At 35.5% G+C, this 21888-nt stretch overlaps 1 long non-coding RNA gene across 1 annotated transcript; it reads left to right on the top strand.

Annotated features, from left to right (window-relative positions):
- Positions 1–10603: 10603 nt before the first annotated feature.
- Positions 10604–21451, top strand: LOC131063615 (uncharacterized). The gene is made up of 4 exons (XR_009111101.1): positions 10604–10840; positions 11079–11155; positions 11333–11478; positions 21212–21451. It is a non-coding gene; the product is annotated as an uncharacterized LOC131063615 (long non-coding RNA).
- The last annotated feature ends 437 nt before the right edge of the window (positions 21452–21888 follow it).

Genomic DNA, 21888 nt, shown 5'->3' on the forward strand with positions numbered 1-21888 from the left:
GAGGAAAGAAAACCTTCGACCTAGCCTAGATCTTACTGAAGATCGGAAAAAGAAAAAATAATACATAAGCAACCGCTGCGTTTCAGCGGATACCCAAATATCCAAACCCAAAATAAAACATCCACCTCATTACATACTGCATACCCCAACAATATAATACGGGGTAAAGAAAAAAATTGCATACAACTACCAGAAGCACTAAAGGAAGCAAAAAGACAAGGTAGCACGGCTGGGAGACCCAGAAATAGTGTGAATGAAGCTCCTTGAACACACACCCAAACGTCATCCAACCTAAGTACCTGCATATATACATCCTCAACATTCCACCAAGATCATCGTAAGTAGCCTTGAAATGAGTAAACAACAAAGAAATCCACGATTGAAAAATCTACAAATTACCCTGAAAAATAGATGCATTTACATTTTCATACCAAAATACCACCAAACCAACAAACATGATTCGATCAATTCCTCCGCACAAGAGCAATAAGGACAATACTCCAATATAGTTTAGAAACGCGAGGGGTACATAGGCAAAATGGACTAATGACTTCTCTATCAAAGGACTATGTCATACACAACACATGAGAAGCATATGTTACATACCACACACCCATTGGCATATTCCCTTATATAAATCATGTATCAAAACTTACAAATCTTTACACATCATTCCAAGAGCATACATAGCGATGTCAAGAAAAGCATGGAAAGAAATTCTCATCCACTTCCTGAAGAACCAGATCATCATCAATTTCCTTATTAGCCAAAAAATCTGCAAACATATTTGCTTCACGATAGCAGTGTTTAAACTCAAAATACTGAAAAAAAAAGTCAGTTTACTAAGAACTAGATCAAGTCTATATTGAAGTTTCCAACAAGAAGATTTCTTCGATGAGACAATATTGAAAACAACCATAGAATCACCTTCAATGATAAGATTGGAAATATTCATAGAAATAGCATATGATAAACCAAGGAGTAGGGCTTCAAACTCTGCAACATTGTTTGTGTCAGATGGCAATTTCTTACAGACAACTCGCACAACTTTACCCTCTGAATTTCTAATGACAACCCCAGCCCCTGAGAGGCCAGGATTCCCCCTAGTAGCCCCATCATAATTAAGCTTATGTAAACCAGAAGGGGGGGGACCATTTAATCTGAGATCGAGACAAGAAAGAAGGATTATTAGATTGACAACCATGGGTCGGAAGGGATTGGAGCAAAGGCCAATTGTCATGGATGAAGAAATCCCATTTGGAAAAAGGTTTAGCAACTTTAATATTCTTAAAATGATAAGACACCATTAATTCAGATATAGATTTTTCAATTTTAAAAATCACGTCAACCCAAGAGGCATGCTTGTTCCGAAACAACCTTCCATTACGTTCAAGCCATATATTCTAGATTATAATGGAAGGACTTATCTCCCAAAGGGGGGCAAAGGTCGAAGAGCTATATAAAGAAGGCTATGCCTTAAAGTGATCACACAGATTACGGCCAACAATTGCAATCCAACTCAATCTGCCAAACAACCAGTACCAACAATCCATAGTAAAAGGGCAATGAAGAAATAAATGATCTACAGATTCCATAAAATAACCACACAAGGTGCATGGAAATACAACTGTTACCCCTAACCTGTCCATTAGATATTTTTTTAATTTAAAACTTAAAACATCTTTTATTTGAATTTGTGAAATTTAGTTTTATTATTTATTTTAAATATAATATATATAGATAATTAATAAAATGTATAATTTTTTATTTTTTTTGATAGGTAATAGGCCGTAGCCACAATATTTTGAATTATTATTATTATTATTATTATTATGTTTGATTAGATTGACCTAAGACCTTCTCCATTATGGAAGGCGAAGAGTCACAGCTTAGAGTTCCACTTTTAGATGTCCCTATTGGGAGTTGAACTTGGGTCTCCACAGTGAGAACTTAGTGTTTTAACCAGTTAAGCTCAACCCCTTGGACAAATGTATAAATATTTATTAATTATACATTAAAATTTTTATAAATATTATTTTTATTTTTATTTTTAAATTTTAATAATCATTTTTTTATAATATAATATAAAATAATAAATTGACCCATTCATGGGTTCCCCAAGGTTAATCTTGTTAGTGATCAACTGGATAGAGAGATGGTTAAATGGTCAAAACTAGAGAAGGGGTGGGTGAAAATAAATTTTGATGGAGCATCAAAAGGCAATCCAAGGATCTCAGGAGCGGGATGTGTGGCTTGTGATGATGAAGAAAAGGTCACGTGCAAGGGGGCTAGAAGACTTCAAGATGACACTATAATGAGGCGGAAGTTCAGTCGGCGCTATTTGCAGTTGATTTAGCAACTAATTTGAAGGTGTCCAAATTACATTTAGAGGGTGATTCCCAAATTGTTGTCCAGGATTTGGTTAAAGGACATACTCTATGTTGGAAATTAAATAAATATGTAAATATAATAAGTGAAAAACTGAAAATGTTCAATAATTATTGCATTTCACACGTGAAGAGAGAGGGAAACACTCTTGTAGATGAGTTGTCAAATGAAGCATGTGGCCTAGATCCAAGGGAGGTGAGGTGGTGGAATGATAGAAATGAAACCATTAAATGGAGTTAAGACGCATTGCCAAGTTGGTACGTCAGTAAATTCAAATCCCTTGTCAGAAGCTAGCTTTTTTCCCGCGCAAGTGTGTTTAATGAGTAGTTATTGTGACATGCTCTGAATTGGCGGTGATGGTGGAGAGCCATGCATTAAATACCAATTTCGTAAGGCTCGCACTGATAATGAATAGACCTGGCAAGTTGGTGAAACCAATTTCAAATCTGGTTTTGTTAGAAATCTCTATAATTTTTCAGAAAGCTCAGAAATGGAAGCTAATTTCACCTTGGAATCTTCCAAACTGATGTCAGTATTTCGTGGTCTTGTTCTGCCAAAGAAACTCAAGAGAATATTTCTCGTTAAAGACCCGCTGCTTTTAAAAGTAGTTCAGCTAGTTTTAGGAGATGAGGTGGCTGCCATTGGTCACTGCTATAGGTGCAAAGTAGACATCTACACGATGCTCATGGCTTGGGGTCTAGAGTTGGGACACATGGTTGAAGAGGTGTGAAATGTGTTGCAGAGACTAATTCCAGGGGAATATCTATTAAATTTGGAATCCCTACTGGAGTGGGCGGTGCCGGGATGGGGATTTAATCTTGCAGAAGGTATCCCGGAGGAAAATGAGGCAACGAGGGCGTGTCACTCGCGCATTCAGTTTCTTCGATGTTGTGAGGAAATTAAATTGTGTTTCAAGGATGACGCGAAGAGAGGTTGGGAAGGGATTTTAATCTTTGTCCAGATTATGGAGATAGAAGAGGTGATCAGGCAGGAGGGTGGTGGGAGAGCGGTGGAGAACAAGAGCCCTGGGAGGTAGATAACAAGGAGACTATCCGCAGAACTAGCTAAACAAGCGGGAGATGATGCAGAAGGTGGACGGGATGGCGTGGTGGTTTCTCTGAGCCGACGAGGTGGAGCAAGTAAGAAGGCAGAAGGAAGAAGGAGGCGACAAATTGTCGGAAGAGAAGGCTCTTGCCGTAATTGGGTGGCTGGTGAATCGAGTGCCTCGACTGCAAGAGGCGTGAAGTGGAATCATGAGTAGGTTATTATAGGCATGATACCCACATGTGCCATTTTTCTTTGCTCTCTTTTTCAGTTAATTTTACAGTTGAACTTTAAACTTCAAATTGAAATACCTATTTTTTGATAGGCAAGATGTAATAAGTTTTTTCGTACTTTTCAGTATGGGGGGTGGATGTGTGGGTGCTGGTTACTAGTTTTGAAATCTAGTTTTTGGGAGGGTGGTGATGGCAGTGTCATGGATGTCTGGTTTTGGGAGTTTTTTGATAGTTCAATCTTTCCGAAGTTGTAATGCTTATATCTCAATTAAATAAAATATATATTTTACCGATCAAAAAAAATTTATAGAATAATAAATTAAAATTATTAAAATTGTTATTTTTTCATTAAAAGATTATATATGAGAGTTATAATATATATTTGGTAGGTAATAGGCCGAAGCCGCAATATTTTGAATTATTATTATTATTATTATTATTTATTATTGTTATTATTATTATGTTTGATTAGATTGACCCTAGACCTTCCCCATTTTATGGAAGGCCAAGAGTCACATCTTAGAATTCCATTTTAGATGTCCCTATTGGGAATTGAACTTGGGTCTCCACAGTGAGAACCCAATGTTTTAACCAATTAAGCTCAACCCCTTGGACATATGAGAGTTTTAATATTATTATTATTTATATGTAAATAATATTTTTCAATAAATAAATATATATTTTAATTATTTATTAATTTAAGAAATTTCTTATTTATTATTATTAATTTTTTATATTAATATTTATATTTTTATATATTTTATTTCTACATTTAGTTTTTAATTTAATTTTTCAATTTAGATTTAAGTTTGAAATTTATTTTTATTATTTATATATTTTTATGAAATTACAAATAACAATTAAAAGCTATTAAAATTAATTTAATTTATAATTACCTAACTCATGCAAATTTTAATTATTCTAGAATAAGTATATAATTTAATGTATACTATTAAAAATATTTTACATTAATGATATTATGATACTTTCATATTTACATTGATATTTTACAATATTAAGGTTTTAATTAAGAATCATATGAACCCAAATAATATTTTATATAAGGGAAGAGGTCTCATAACCACCCATGTTCTAATAACCATTAATTAGTTTTTTCTAATTAAAAGCCCACTAAAATTTAAGTAGGTACATTCCATGCAAGGCATTAGATCTTTCAAAGCATGAATCATTTAAACTTCAAACATTTTATTTAGCACAATTACATTAGATTGGCCAATTGAATGTTGTGAAAATGGAGCAAACTATATCATGATAATGGAGAACCTATTATATGGAAGGATCAAAAGACTTGTGCAACATATTTTTTAGACTATTCTTAACACTAAATTTAAGCATGTTGGAGTACATTCTTTTGTATTTGTTCAAAGCTTTTCCTTTTTATGAACTTCGATTAAAACACAAAAAAGTAAGAGAATCAACAAGCAAAGATAAAATGTACATGCCAATGTTAACAAATTAAAAAAAATTATTTCCTTCATCGAGAGTCATTCCTTCCTCTAATTGATGAATACTAAGAGGGGGGGTGAATTAGTATGCCAAAAATCTTTGTACTTAAACACTTTACTAGTCTAGCAGTAAATCGATAAAACGGTTTAGCAAACAAACCGGTTAACACACATGCAAACCAAATAGCAAATAATGCATTCACCCATAGAAGCACAATCACCATAACACAAGAGATTTTGACGTGGAAACCCAAATGGGAAAAACCACGGTGAGATGAAACTCACAAGTAACTATCTGCAAAATAGGAACTGGACCGGTTAAGGTCATACAATGTTCTTTACCAGAACAGATCTTGTTAGGAATCTCAATCTCTGTTAGGAGATAAGTCTGATTAAAGACTACCTCGCTAGAGGATTTTAGATCCACAGATGTGAACCACCTTGTTAGAGGATTTACAAAAGGCTTTTTAGGCCTACTCGGTTAAGGGCTTCCGACTTGTCAAAGACGTGCATAATCAACAAGTGAGTGATCTAGCAAATAGCACAGATTGCTTGGTTAGATCCTTGATAGCTCGTTCCTAATGCTTTCCAGCATTACTTCAATCTTCAACACATTCACACTCTGCTTTCTCTCACAGACCTGAACTTCTCTTCTATATTCACACTTACAAAAACTCATCAACCATCTTAAACCCTAGCAACAACCTAAAACCCTAGACATGATGTCCTTATAAAGGAATCTGATTTCATGTCGGTCCAATAGGATTACAATACAATTTCCTAGGTTCAATGTATCTAGACATATTTGGTAACACGACACAAAAAGCACTGCCAAAGTGTCAGCACCGCTAAACAATCGGTGGATGGTAACTCATCACAAAATGTCAGTTGGTAACTCGTCACAGAGTATTACCGGTTCATACAAAATACCGATTTAAGCAAAATATCAGTTGTCGGTTTGACAAAATGAAGACTGGGAAATATGAGTTGTGTTGCTTCGTTCCTTCGTACCGCTTGAGATCCTCGAACTGCTTGGGGTCATCATACCGCTTCAGATCGGTAAACACTTTCTGCAAAACACCGATAGTCTAAAGACTATAATACATCATACCAATTGAGCTTTAACTCATACATACAAAAAGTGATCTCAAATCAAGTGTGTGTCCATCAATGACAATCACAACATCAATCATCAAAAATGCCAACAATCCCCCCCTTTGGCATTGATGGCAACACTTAGGAACATTTTGACATCTAAGTGTTTTACAACAAAAATATGTCATAATCAAAATTACTCCCCCTAAGCATATACACTATCCCTTTTGTAGAAAATACAATGTATACTACTCTTTATCAGAAATAACATGAAAGTATACATCAAAACATCAAAATTTATATACTTCTCCCCCTTTGCCAACAATGACAAAAACATTGCAGACTAACCCCTGTTTCATGAGTATTAAAAATAATAAGTGTTTATGACAGTAAAGAGTAAAACTTGTCAAAAACTGATTTAAAGTTCTGCAAAAATTGCTTCATGGATAAGGACCATGAGTCAAGTAGGGAGGTAGCCACCTCTTTCTCTGTATGCATTTGGGAGACCTGTTCTTCCATGGCATCTATCGTGCTCATCTCTTGAGTGACCGTTAGGGCATTAAGATTTAGATAACATTTCTGGAGAATTTGTAGTCTATGTAATCGGAAATGCCTTCTTCTTCTATAACACCAGCAGGTACTTGAGACAGGGCATTGTATTTCGACTTTCGTTGAATGAGGTCCATAGAATCAACGGGTGCACTAGAGCTATCATGTGATGCGAAAGCCATGATAAATAGAGAATTTTGAAAAGTACCTTCGTAGATCGAAATTTAGGGCTTCGCAATTTGAACTACGCTTCACACTCCTTAGGTTACTGAAATACCGCTTTGCGTTCTACTCTCCTTCAGCAGATGTTAGCTTCAAATTCTTCATGTTTTTGATAGATTCCTCGAATCGTCGTGTAAATCGCTTTTCTTCACTCTGCACTTGAAAAACTTCTTCGCTCGAAAAATGATAAGTGAGAAATGATTTGAAAATTCCTTTTAAACAGGTTCTCCACCTACCATAATAAATGCTCCACTATTAGGGCGTAAACCCTAATTTGCCTTTTACCGTTTCTGGTCTTCTGCCGACTGACAAGTATCTCATATCGGTTAAGGTCTTTTACCAGTGTCAACCGGGGGTTTGAAGTATTTCATCGTTTGCTCCCCCTAAGCTTTTTTAATGCTTAGTTTTCCACTTCCAAAATTTCCACACTAGGTGCAGAGACTGATTCTTCTTGCAACACTGTTGGTTTCTTTTTCCAGGTTTTGTTCATATCCGCTTGAACAATTTCAATATCAATATTTCCTTCCGGAGTGACCGGTATGTCATCCGATATGTTCTTTCTTGTTCTGCAGAATCTGGCTCTCCAAGGTCCATTATTCATGTTATCGTTCTTCCTCCTGCATGTTGCAGCAGTGTAACCATGACAATGACAGATCAAATAGTTTTCTCTCCATCCAGTTGCCGCTTGATAGCCACCGCTTCCTAACTGATGATTAAAGGTATTAAACCGGTTGGGATCCCGGTTCGTAAAAGGTTCCGGACCAACTCCTTGAGTCCTCTGAGGATATCTTCCAGTGTTGTTCATAACAGACCTGCATTCAGATGCTCTATGCCCAAACTTGTTGCATGCATAACAATTACCATTGAACTTATTGGATCTAGGTACATTGTTTATAAAGTAAGGAAAATTATTGTAGGCTTTTCTCCTACACACATTAGCAATATGCCCTTCTTTAAGACAGTTAAAGTAAACAAGTTTGAACTTTTGCTTACCTTTATCCTTTGATGCCGGTTGTTTCTTTGATGCTCCATCTTTTGTTCCAGAGGTCTCACCTTCCTCATGACTGAAGTAACCAAGTCCATCAGTATTCTTGACAGGCTTGGCCGATTCAAGCTTTTGCTCAATCTTAACAGTACTCTTGTTGAACTTAGCAAGTATTTCCTTTGACTCAGAGAGTTCTTTGGAAATAGCAGCATTTGTTTCCATCAAGTTTGCATTCTCGGAGATGGCTATGTTCAGTTCTCCTTGCATGTCTTCCTTTTCCATTTTGCTTTCATGAAGGTGAGCGGTAAGTGCACTGATCTCTTGCTTCAACTTGGAGATTTCATGATCTTTGTCTTTTACCAGATCTTCAGCTTTCCTCCGGTTCTCAAGCTCTTGACACATTCAGATAGTCAGTCCTTCCAACTCTTTTCTTAGGTTGGAATTGGATTCATTCAACTTTTCTACTTCTTGAATTAGGGCTTCCATGTCCGCTTCATCAAAAGAACTATTTTCAGATAGCTCCATCAGTTTTTCAGCATGTTCTCTCCTTTTTGCTTGAGAGGTCTTATATTTGACCATAAGTTCATCATAGGCTTGCTCAGACTGAGTGAGCCGATGAGTAAGTTCCCTCACAATGTATTCCCCCATATCTCTTTCCAAGTGGTTAGACTTATAGAAAGATTGGCTCTGATACCAATTGATGAATACTAAGAGGGGGGGTGAATTAGTATGTCAAAAATCTTTGTACTTAAACACTTTACTAGTCTAGCAGTAAACCGGTAAAACAGTTTAGAAAACAAACCGGTTAACACACATGCAAACCAAATAGCAAATAATGCATTCACCCACATAAGCACAATCACCATAACATAAGAGATTTTGACGTGGAAACCCAAATGGGAAAAACCACGGTGAGATGAAACTCACAAGTAACTATCTGCAAAATAGGAATCAGACCGGTTAAGGTTAAACCGGTTAAGGTCATACAATGTTCTTTACCAAAACAGATCTTGTTAGGAATCTCAATCTCTGTTAGGATATAAGTCCGATTAAAGACTACCTTGCTAGAGGATTTTAGATCCACAGATGTGAACCACCTTGTTAGAGGATTTACAAAAGGCTTTTTGGGCCTACCCGGTTAAGGGCTTCAGACTTGTCGAAGATGTGAGTAATCAACAAGTGAGTGATCTAGAAAATAGCATAGATTGCTTGGTTAGATCCTTGATAGCTCGTTCCTAATGCTTTCCAACATTACTTCAGTCTTCAACAAATTCACACTTTGCTTTCTCTCACAGACCTATATCCACACTTACAAAAACTCATCAACCATCTTAAACCCTAGCAACAACCTAAAACCCTAGACATGATGTCCTTATAAAGGAATCTGATTTCATGTCGGTCCAATAGGATTACAATACAATTTCCTAGGTTCAATGCATCTAGACATATTTGGTAACACGACACAAAAAACATCGCCAAAGTGTCGGCACCACTAAACAATCGGTGGATGGTAACTCATCACAGAGTATTACCAGTTCATACAAAATATCGATTTAAGCAAAATAACGGTTGCCGGTTTGACAAAATGAAGATTGGGAAATATGAGTTGTGCTGCTTCGTTCCTTCGTACCGCTTGATATCCTCGAATTGCTTGGGGTCTTCATACTGCTTCAGATCGGTAAACACTTTCTGCAAAACACCGATAGTCTAAAGACTATAATACATCATACCGGTTGGAACAAATACCGGTTGAGCTTTAACTCATACATACAAAAAGTGATCTCAAATCAAGTGTGTGTCCATCAATGACAATCACAACATCAACCATAAAAAATGCCAACACTAATTAATTGTACTTAATATATTTCCAAAAAGAAATATTTGTCTTCCTAGGATGCCATTAACGTTTCCCAAAGTACACTTAGACCATATCTACAACATGAAACTTATGCTCAAACTAATGTTCTACATTCATAATGATTGCAACTTGCATGCAATTTAGTACCAATATTCACACCCCCATTATGTCACACATTTGACACTTGATGATCCCTCAAATAAATTATCCTTGCATATTTTACCATGTATCTTTCTCTTCCCATATATCTCTGTCTCACCCTTTCTCTTTCCCATATTTCTCTTTTAATCTCTTTTTTGTCCACCTCTACCCTCTATTACTCAATCTCATCATCTCTCTATATATTTCTCCTTATCTCTATCTCTCAGATATCACTTTATGTCACCACCTTTATTCTTTGTATCTTTATCTCTCCCCCTCTCTCTATCTCTCTACCTACTTGTCTCCATTTTCATATCTAGCTTTATCTTCATCTCTACCTCTATTTCCCTCTCTCCTCCTCTATCTCTAGTCATCCCTCTTGTGTGAACCTATCTTCCTCTATTTCTAGACATCTTTCTTGTGTGAACCTAACATGACCCTGTTGATAATGAATGTATAATTAAAACCTTTGTTGCATCAACAACATTATTTATTAAATGACACCTCGTTTACTACACAAACATATGAAATTCCCCATTGACCTATTGCACACCAAGGTGCAATTGCTAGTTATTATTATTATTATTTTTATAAAAGAATGTTTTTAGCCCGTAAAAGCATAAAGCAATCCAAATTAATTATTTTCAGACGCGGGAGTGGAAACCAGAATTTCAGAGATGATGGGGGAAGACCGGGGTGAAGATGGGGAAGCACTTCTCTGAGTCCAAATGAAATCCAAATAGCTGTTTAGAGAATGTAATGGGGTACAAAAATCTAGTCGTTTAGAGAATGTAACGGGAAACAAGAATTGAACGTTGTTAGAAGAGCTGAAAAAAAGCAGGAAAACGCATATCCAACGGTAATATGGAGAACTGAAGAAAGCATAAATAGTTCCATATCTTTCATTTAAAGAGTGTTCTTCCTCTTCTTCAATATTTTGTTTTGTTTTCTTCTTCTGTTATGTTTTTTTCAATGCCTTTTTACTTGAGTATTTTTGTTTGTTTTGTTTTAGATTTTTCATGTTTTCTGGTAAGGGTTTTGTGTCGGTGTTTATCTGTGAGTTTTTTTGTTTTCGTTGGTTTTTCTATTTTACATAGGAAGAGGTGGAACAGTGGAAGGAAAAAAGAAAAAGGCAGAGGTAGAGCAAAAGGAAGCCACAAAATTCTTGTTTAAGGTAATTATTTTGATGTTTTATATTCTTTTGATGAGCATTTTCTGTGAGTAGCTGTCCTTGTTTTTTTGCTCGCTATTTTGAATATAAATGAATTGCAAGTGTATGTAGGCTCTCCTTTAACTCCCATTAATAATTCTTTTTTAAAATACTGTATAATGAGAGAATGGATTTATGCAGGTAAGTAAGGAAGGATGGAGGAGTTGTGCTACTTTGCCCTTCCTGCCTCCTCAGCAATCAAGAGAGGAGGCACAGCAGAGGTTCATAATGTCATAGGGACCTACCCATTTTGGGTTGAATGACATGTTCTGCACAACTACATTTAGGTATGTCTTATCTGCCACTTTTTCCTTCGCATACACTAGCCATTCTCTACATGAAGAATTGTTGTGTATCTTTGTCTCATATTCTAGTTGTTTGCTTTTATCTTAATTTCATATTAATGAATTGAAACTTAGATTGAGAATGATAGGTTGAGTGATTTGCCTGAGAATTTATTGCATGAATGCAAATATTGAATTCATGAAAAGATGCACGAATGCAAATATTGCAGTACACATAACCATGCCTCCCCACCACTGGGCTCTATATGCCTCTTCACTGTTCATGACTATCATATCATACAGGTCAATGTAATTCCCATGATACAACTGTCTCTCTTAGTTGTCGTGTTCTCGAAGACTGCACTGCCTTTGGCACATAAAACTTTGGTATGCCACGACTGTCCTTGATAATAGAATAGTGTCTTTGCCTTTTTGGTGACTGTCATTTCCTTTGTTTTGTACTTCATGTCTCTGCTGCTTCTTAAAAAATCATATGAACTGGACTGTTATTTATGGCTCTATCCAGCTATCTTTTTCACCATCATGTCCCCATGTCAATTATGAATGTCTTTGTGTACTGTCATTCCCTTGTATCTACCGTAGATTATCATTGTTGTCTTCCTTAGACAATGGCCGCATGCCCATTATCATCAGTTATGTGTGGTTTGTTAGGGAGAGTGATTTGGTTTTTGTGATGGGTTAGTGACTTGTGTTTGTTTTGATTGGGTTTTGAATGTTTTAGGGCTTTTTTGGGGGTTTATTTTAGGGGTTGTGGTTGGGAGGTGGTGAATGGTGGTATTTGGGTTTGTTTAATTTCAGATTTTGAGTTGTGGGTGAATGATGGGTTATTTGTGGGTTTATGGATGGGTTTTTGTTGTCAAGATTGTGATAAAATATGAAGGTGTTGGTTTGTGTGCTTGTTTGGTGCAGAATTGAGACAGGTGGAAAAGTTATGTGTGGAATTCCTAACTGTGAAGGATGGATTGATTTGTGAGGTGCTGAATTTAGACATGTGGGTCTATCAGATGAAACTTCTAGCTGTGAGTCTGTTTAGCGTTAGATTTTGAGTTGTGGGTGGATGATAGATTTCATTTTGGGTTTGACATACAGCTTTTTGTTGTCTAAGTGGGTGAAAAATGTGAATGTTATGGATTGTGTTTGTGTGGTGCAGAATTGAGATATGTGGGTTTGTCGAGTATGGATTTTCCAGGTGTGCAGGATTAATTGGATTTCGTGTAATTGTTGTTTCTAGGAATTCAGTTAAAAAATGGGACTGTTTGGATTTGGGTCGGAACTGAGTAAATGTTAGATATTGGGTCAAATTTTGAGCTGTGGGTGGACGATTGAATGGTTTTGCAGCTTTAATCTTCTGTGAAATGGGTGAAAGAATATGATTTTTTTGGATTGTGTTAGTATGTTGCAGAATTGAGACATTTGGATTTGTTAAGCGTGAAATTTCTACCTGTGTAGGAAGAAGTAATTTTAGGTTCAATGTAATTATTATTTCTAGGTTTTCATTTGAAAATTGAACATTAGGATTTCTATATGGGAACTGAAGAATTGGCGCATGGTGGTAGGAAGAAGTAATTTTAGGTTCAATGTAATTATTATTTCTAGGTTTTCATTTGAAAATTGAACATTAGGATTTCTATATGGGAACTGAAGAATTGGCTCATGGTGGTAGGAAGAAGTAATTTTAGGTTTAATGTAATTATTATTTCTAGGTTTTCATTTGAAAATTGAACATTAGGATTTCTATATATGAACTGAAGAATTGGCGCACGGTGGTTTGTTTCGTGGTTGTAGTAGGAGGAATTAGGGTTTGTGTTTAGGCGATGTGAATCATGAAGTGGGTTTTTTAATGAGGAATTTGTAGCTGTGGCTAAAGGAAGTACATTTTTAGGTTTGAGGAAAGAGTTTTCTTAGGTGGAAAATATAATTCACGGGGATCGTGTTTGAGTTGTGGGTGTTAAATGTGGGGGTTCTTTTAGTGTGTAAATTTGAGATATGGGTGGAAGTTGGAATATTTAGGGTTTGATGTGAACTTTTTAAATTTCTTTTCAGAGACATTGCTTCAAGATCGATGGTTTTCTTTTATTTGATATTAGCAATTGAATGAAGCATCTATTGTGGTATTTGTTGGAGGTATAGTGTAGTCAGTATTGGCTGTAACTTGGCTATTATCTGGTGGCTAAGTTTTTTTTTTTTTTCTCCAACAGTGTCTAGGTTCTTGATTACCTCTGTCATCATGTGTACATGCCAAATCTTATTAATCATGGGCCTTTGCATAGGCATCTTGTTTGTCGTGAAGCAGTTTGTTGATTTTGTGTGCATGTGCAGTGTTTTTGGAATTTTTTAGGGTTTGATGTGAACTTTTTAAATTTCTTTTCAGAGACATCCACCTGTATAACCATGATGTGTATGGAGGTTCTGATGGATTTTGCTTAGAGATCGATGGTTTTCTTTTATTTGATATTTGCAATTGAATGAAGCATCTATTGTGGTATTTGTTGGAGGTATAGTGTAGTCAATATTGGTTGTAACTTGGCTATTATCTGGTGGCTCAGTTTTGTTTTTTTCTCCAACAGTGTCTAGGTTCTTGATTACCACTGTCATCATGTGTACATGCCAAATCTTATTGATCATGGGCCTTTGCATAGGCATCTTGTTTGTCACGAAGCAGTTTTGTTGATTTTGTGTGCATCTGTTTCAGTTTTTTCTTGCCTATAGTTCGTTAGAGTCCAATGATGTCAAAAAGAGCTTTAATTGAGATCTCATTTGACTTGAATTTAAGCTACCATGGGTCAGTGCATAAATGCCAACTGAGTTTAAATTTTGGTTGGTGTCATGTTTGAATGGTTGGTAATAGGGTTTTCTTTACCAGAACTTTTAGCTGCGGCTAGAAGGAAGTACATTTTTAGGCTCAAGGAAAGAGTTTTTGCAAATTAGACTGCAGGGAATTTGCTAACTGATAAAATCCCTTACTCTCCCAGTAGTAGCTTTGAATTGGACTATATTGCATTTTCTCACAACAGCTTGATAGGAGGCATTCCCTCTGAATTGGGTAGGTTGGACAGTCTAATATGCTATGCACAATGAAGGCAACACACATGAACATCCCCTGTAGTTATCCTTTTAACTTAGCTCAAGAGATGTGGCCAACTAATTCTGGTCCAAATAGAGATGTTCCAACTTTATTTGACCAGATCATATATTAGGAAATCGAAATATTCGATACAGGATTACTAGACTTACATGTCTCTCTCTTAGTTTGCTGCCTATGATTATGATTTGAGCTCGAATTTTAAATTTTAAACATCTGAAAATAATTTCTAGATTGAAAAAGGATCCAAGAGTAAATTTCAGAGCATCTTACAGTTTTCTTTTATGACCCCTTTATCTGTAAAGATCAGAATCTCAACTTTTTATCAAACAAATCCATAAAATTTCCTTCAATTGTTTGTCTTCTGTTATAAGTTTTCTTCAGGTGGTTCATTTTTCTATTATGAAGATGTGAAAAAAAACAAAAAAAAACTGATTCTGGGCTCTACTATTAAAGTGAACAATTATAGATTCAATAGCTGGTTGGCAGAAGCCATTGATATGCAGTGCAAGGTATATAATGCTTGAGAGTTGCCATTATAGTTATGCAGTCTACTCAAAATTGTTATATATTCCCTGCTTTTCAAATGCTCTAGTTTTACTGTTCTAGAAACCCGCTGAATTTACAAATTACTATTTGAAAATGTAAAATATGTATATAAACAAAGTAGTCCAGATTTTTATATATACTTACATATATTATTTTATTGGAATTTTTTTTAATACGTTTTAAAGTTTTGCTGCATGCACAAAAATATAGCATACATTCTATAAAACGTATGGAGTCCTTTTTTTTTATGACAGTTTTGAAACTATTTCATTATCTCATGAGATTTGCGTGGTTTGTTAGGGAGAGTGCTAAAACTACTACAAATGATCTTATGTGCTATCGCTCATATTGCCAAGACTTTACTTGAAGACCAAGGATGCCTTTTCAATGTCACTGTGTATACTGTTTAGCTCTGTCTTAGGTGGGTTGTAGTGCATTTGATTTAGGCCTGCAAACTGTCTCTCTTAGCTGTTGTGCTCTTGAGGCTTGCCTTTGGCACATTAAACTTTGATATGCCATGACTGTCCTTGATAATAGAATAGTGTCTGTCATTTTGGTGACTGTCATTTCCTTTGTTTTGATACTTAATGTCTCTGCTGCTCCTTAGAAAATCATATGAACTGGACTGACATTCATTTCTCTATCGAGCTATTTTCCTCACCATCATATCCCCATGTCAAGTATGAATGTCTTTGTGTACTGTCATTCCCTTGTATCTGTTGTAGATTATCATGTAGTCATCTACTACCTTTATGCTATGAAAACTCTCATTATTGTCTTCCTTATACAATGACTACATGCCAAGACTTTACTTGTAGATTATTATGTAGTCATCAGCTTTGTATGGTTTGTTTGGGATAGTGCTCAAACTACTACAGATGATCTATTTGTCATCACTCATATTGCTAAGAATTTACTTGAAGACCAAGGATGCCTTCTCAATGTCACTGTGTAGTGTATACTTTTTAGCTCTGTCTTAGGTGCACTTCAATGCATTTGATTTAGGCCTGCACTTGCCTTGCCCTCTGAACACTATACTCTACCAATCTATAGGCTACTACTATCTCCTTTGGACTATACAATGTCCTCGCACACCTATCATTATTTAGTGTAGCTTACTATGAATCATATGCACTGTCACATATTTCACAAACCTTTGTTAATTCATCTTGACCTTCTGTGCATTGTCATGAAAGATGCCCATGATCACCTAGCACTAGTATTTGAGGAGGGACTTAAATGATTCTTCAACACACAAACTTTTCCTGTCTTGAGTCTTTTGCATTCTTGGAACTGTGATATTCATTATATCTCTTTCTTGCTCCATGTACCCTCCGTTACTGTTCGTCATAACTGTGAATGACCTTGAATTGTCATTGATATTTAAGTCTTTTCCTTCGTATCTTTGACACGCTCTTCCACTTTTAAGACTATCCTCATAGCCTGACCTCTACAATAATTCCTTTGATTTTTGTGACTGTTATAATAACACCCCTTCTCTTTTCCATTAACTGTTCTCTCATGACAGTGTTTGATGATTGTCATGTATTTTCTTGGCTACCTTCTTTGTTATTTGTCACACAAAAGGTCACCTCCATGCTTGTGTGTGGTCTAAGACTCCCCCAAAATAGATCTTATGGCATCTTCACTTAAATGAGCTGATCATTACCTCACATTGTGACAGTCTCCTACTGTCTGTCTAGTGAAATCAACAATTTCTATTCAATCAACAAAGTATATTTAAAAATTCTGACTGTACTTTCTCTCTTAAAATTTGTCACAATACTGTCATGTTTACATCGCCAAGACTTGACTTCTTTCTCATGACCCACCCTTGTGATTTGGCTTTTGAACTTAGTGCCATGACTAATATGATAAAGAAAGTTGTCTTCTAGATCTCTGGGCTGATCTTTATCAACTTGTGCCTTTTTTCCATCTCTGTCACATTTATCTACTCTTATCTCTTTCATTGAGAAAGGTTGTGACCTCTGCACTGTCTTGTATGCTGACTTCTTTGTTATTTTTAGTACGCACTGGCCAAACTGTCATGTGATCATGCATTTACACTTATAATCTCTCTTTATTAGGCTCCTGTCATTATAATGTCTTTATGCTGACCTTCTTTTGCTCATTTGCCTTCTTGTTCTCTTTTATCCACTTTTTTTGTCAAGCCATTCACATTTGTAGCACTTACCTTACCATTTGAAATGGAAGACACCAAGCATGAAATATTAATAAGAATTGTAGACACTGATATCTAGATATATATCTGCTACCACAAACTCTCGGACATACGTTCTACTTGTAACACAGACGACGCTCTATGATTTGCTCTATACACAGTAACCAATTATCTTTGACCTTCAGATTTAGCACTTACGAATTCCTTCTTCTATAGATCATTATGAGCTTCAAATGCTTCTCTTCAAGACAGGCCTATGATCCATAAAGCATAAGGCCATCATTCTACAAACATTTGACCTAGTTTGTGAACAAGAAACAAGGATCAGTTAACTTTCCTGGATGACCCACAAGCTAATAGCCCTCAGTTCTACCACACAGAAAGGCCTACAAATTTCCTCTCGTTAGAATGTCACTTATACATCCTCACAGGCATGGGTCAAAATCTATCCTTCTTTCACAACTTTAATATTGCTAGAAGTACTGATAAGTAACAGACCCAACCTTTTGTGTTTTTCATTTCCAAGATAAAATGCATTCAAGGGCAGAAGTATTTGCGTAGTACACTTGTTTATGAGAGAACTGGAAACTTCTAAATGTAGGAGTTTCTTTTTTACCGTAATTCAGTATTTGTTAAGGGCTATTGACATTTAATCCCTTTAATCCTCTTGAATCTCATGGATCTCGAGTTTTCAATTTAAAGAGCAAAGTAGATCTCTTATCACTTCATTATTTATTCCCATGAAGGCCATTCAGACGAGAAATTCCTTGTTAATAACCATTTTGTTGTTTTCAAAAACATATCAATGACAGCTAATGATATTATTCTAGGGTCAGTCATTGACTCATATGTTGAATCTGTCTTGCCAATATTTTCTATTTTTTTGCCCACATGCAAATACTATAACATTGAAGCCACTAATAGTTGTCATTGCCACATGTTTTGATCATGCTCTTCTAGGCTTCTTCCTCTTTGCCTTGCAACCTGCCCTTTGCAGGGGCAGCAAGATGTCTTTTGTCTTTAGCATGCCATTGCATCTGTTCATAAGGCTAGAAAACATCCTAACCCTAAAACTTCTAAGGCAATGACCACTTCAAAAGCATGATTCCCTCCCAACATTGTACGAGACTTTAGAGGATTTGAAATTTAATAAAGCAAAAATCATTATCTTTATGTTTTATTGGAGAAGATGATTTTGACACTCCAAATTTGGTGACTATATATATAACTTCTTTTTAAAACATCCTAAACGACAAATTATCCAAAACATAGCACAAAAAAGTTAAACAGTTACATTAGTGGTTGCAGATTATACAGTCACAATAGGCCTTTTTTAACATACTAGTAGTACAATTGTAATCACTCTAATGGAGCAAGATTGCACATTTTTATAGTAAAAATTTGATTTCATGTGATGAAATTCCATGAAAATTCACTCAAAATCAGAAGGGTCTTAAGCTATAACAATGATTGCTTAAAAGCATGTGTTGCAGTGACTATACCACATGTTCAATGTCAGAAGCAGAATCCCTATAAGTACTGCTAATTGGCTGCAAAATAGGTTTGATTGCATCAAGACCGTTGCACCTCATGGTAAAGCCAACAAAGGATAATGGATTCCAAATATGATAATAACCACAGAATCTGTTTCTCTGATTCTATACCTCATAACAGAGCCACAATTAGTAATTACAAAGTTTCTTGATATCACCAATACTATGTGGTATAAGACCAGAGAATAATTGTTAAAATCAAGAAACAACTTTTCTAAAGATTGGAGCTTTCCATTAGACTCAGGAACCCTGCCTCTCAAATTGTCGGAACTCAAAGCAAAATAATTCAAATGCAGAAGGTTTCCTATAGCCTTGAGAACTAAGCCTGCCAAGTGGTTACTGTCCAAGAAGAGTTTTTCAAGCTTGGTCAGTCTAGTTATTACTTGGGGATGTTGCATGTTAAACTGTTTGTGCCCAAATTAAGAAAGGTTAACTCTATCAAATTTCCAATACTTTCAGGAATGGCTCCTGTGTAGTCATTAATACCCAGATTTAAGAAAGTTGGTGAGATTAAAACTGAATTTTAGAATTGCCCCTCCTATATGATTATCATATAAGGAAAGAGTGAAGAGGGGGGTAGCTTGGAGATGCTTAGAGGCAGGGATCCATTAATTTGGTTTGAACCTGTAAGATTGCTACAGTTTCCTACAGGGATAGAACTTGTAAGATTGTCTGGGCCATACAATGATAATTGGCCAAGCTCCTTCAAATTTCCCACTTCAGGTGGTAAACTACCATACAGAAAGTTATCGCCCAAAAATAGTAACTCAAGTGAAGAGCAATTACCCAGAGCCCCAAAAATTTGAGACTTCAACCTATCAGACTGCAAGGAATTTACTAACTGGTAAAATCCCTTCCTCTCACAGTAATTGCTCTGAATCGAACTATATTGTATTTTCTCACAACAGCTTGACAGGAGGCATTCCCTCTGAATTGAGTAGGTTGGACAGATTGCAATTTGCCATGCACAATGAACCTCCCCTGTGCATTCTAGCTGGGAACTTGGGATAGGATTTGAGACATATGTAAGTATTGCATTTTAAGTCTTGTGCCTTTCTGAATTTGTTTTGTTGCATTTATATTCGATTAGACTTATGTTGCCTATAGTGAAAGTCGCAATAAAGCAAGCGTTGGCCCAAGAAGCCAGAATGTCAGGGCTTTCTGTATTAGACTCTTATGCATGCAGGCCACCATATCATATAACATCCACTGCAAGAATTTTGATTGATTTGTCTCCGTAATCACACATTTACAAGCATGGCTATAACTCTCCAAATTCTCATTTTGACTTCAAAACATTTTAGTTTTACTTCTCTAAATTTTCCTTGATTGTATGAATTCTATGATATTAACATCTGAACTGATGGGTTGATGATCTAATTCTCATATCAACAGCCACTACGTTCTGTTTTGAAGAATTGTGAAGTAGGCCAACTCATTGTTTCTATGCTTTGAATGCATTTCAGCGCTACATATCTACATCTCCTTTTCATTACAGATAGTTAACTCAAAAACTTAATGTTTTTAATATTTCTTCCCCACATAGATTTTTGGTAGTATCCTCATGGATTGTATTTAATTAAAGGGACTTTGTGGGAATTTCTTATGGACAGAGAATCAATACTCGCTGAGATTTAGCTTGGTTTTTGTTCCAATGTGGGAATTTCTTATGGACAGAGAATCAATACTTGCTGAGATTTAGCTTGGTTTTTGTTCCAACGCTATAAGTTTGCAAAGAGGATTTCTTCCTTTCAATTACAGACTGAAAAATGAATCTGCATCCTTGTTTTCTTATGTTCATGACTCATGTCTCAATTCTTTAGAGAAGATGATTTCTTCCTTTCATATTCTGTCCCCTAGTTGTCTTAAGGTCATGATTCGTGTCTTAATTCTTTTGGAAGGGTGATTTCGCCCTTTCACATTCTTGATTGAAAATTTAAAAAAATCCTTTCCTTTTGTTATCTCAATGCTTTTCTAGTGTTGTTTAATGCTCATTGAAGCAACGTGACAAATAGGCATATTCAATTGTACCAGTGAATGTGCAAAATGTTTGTTGATCATGATGTGATATCTGCAGTTGAGTAAGATGTGATCCATCCACACCCGCTTGTGCCGATTTTATTCCTCCTGTTCAGTAAGAAGAAAATAGTCAACTGAAATTTTTGAAAGTAGCATGGTCTGTGTGCCATATAGAATACATCCAGTTCCAAAGTCTAGTTTGGTTACTTACTAGAAACTGGCTCAATGAATCTTTTAAAATCTTCTGCTAATTCACATTATGTAAATTCAACATTTTATTTGGGGTACACTCTTAACATAATTCAGTTTTGTTTGGATGGGGGCTTGCAGGGTTGTCGATTCATTCAGGGTACTTCAGGTGATAGATGATATTAAAACTGAAGAGGCTGTTGCAATCGTTAAAATTGATGTAAATGTAATTTGTAAATTGAGGCATTTTACTGGATAATCTAAAATTGAAGATGCATTTTTGAATCAATTGTTGAAATTGATGACATCAATAAATGTAATATGTAAATTGAGACAATGTTAAATTGATTTATTATTTAATGTTATTATTTTTATTTGGGAGGGGTTGAATTTTCCCCCTTCTTAAGGCCGCAAAGAATGGTCATTAGCCATGGCCATTCTTTTATGTTTAGTGTCTTTGTTATAAATTTTTTGTTTGTTTGTTTTTATACTATTTTTTACTCAATGAAATTTTAAATTTTTTAAATTTTTTATTTTTATTTCATTACTTATAATAACTTAACATTTGTTGTGCAATATAATTCTTTAATTATAACATAGTTTGGTAATATTGTAATATTTGTAAATATTTAAACATGTTTGTTTAGTATTTTATATTGGAATTAATTTATCATTTGCATGAACTGTTTGTTTGAATTTTGATTTAGTTATATTGCTTATTAAAGCTTGGGTTTGAATTTTGGAATTGACTTTTGACACTTTTTTTTGTTGTTTAACACGTAATACTTGTTTGCATTTACTTGAAGGTGTGTGCTTGA

The sequence above is a fragment of the Cryptomeria japonica genome, chromosome 4 (genome assembly GCF_030272615.1).
Source record: "Cryptomeria japonica chromosome 4, Sugi_1.0, whole genome shotgun sequence".
Taxonomy (NCBI): Eukaryota; Viridiplantae; Streptophyta; class Pinopsida; order Cupressales; family Cupressaceae; genus Cryptomeria; species Cryptomeria japonica.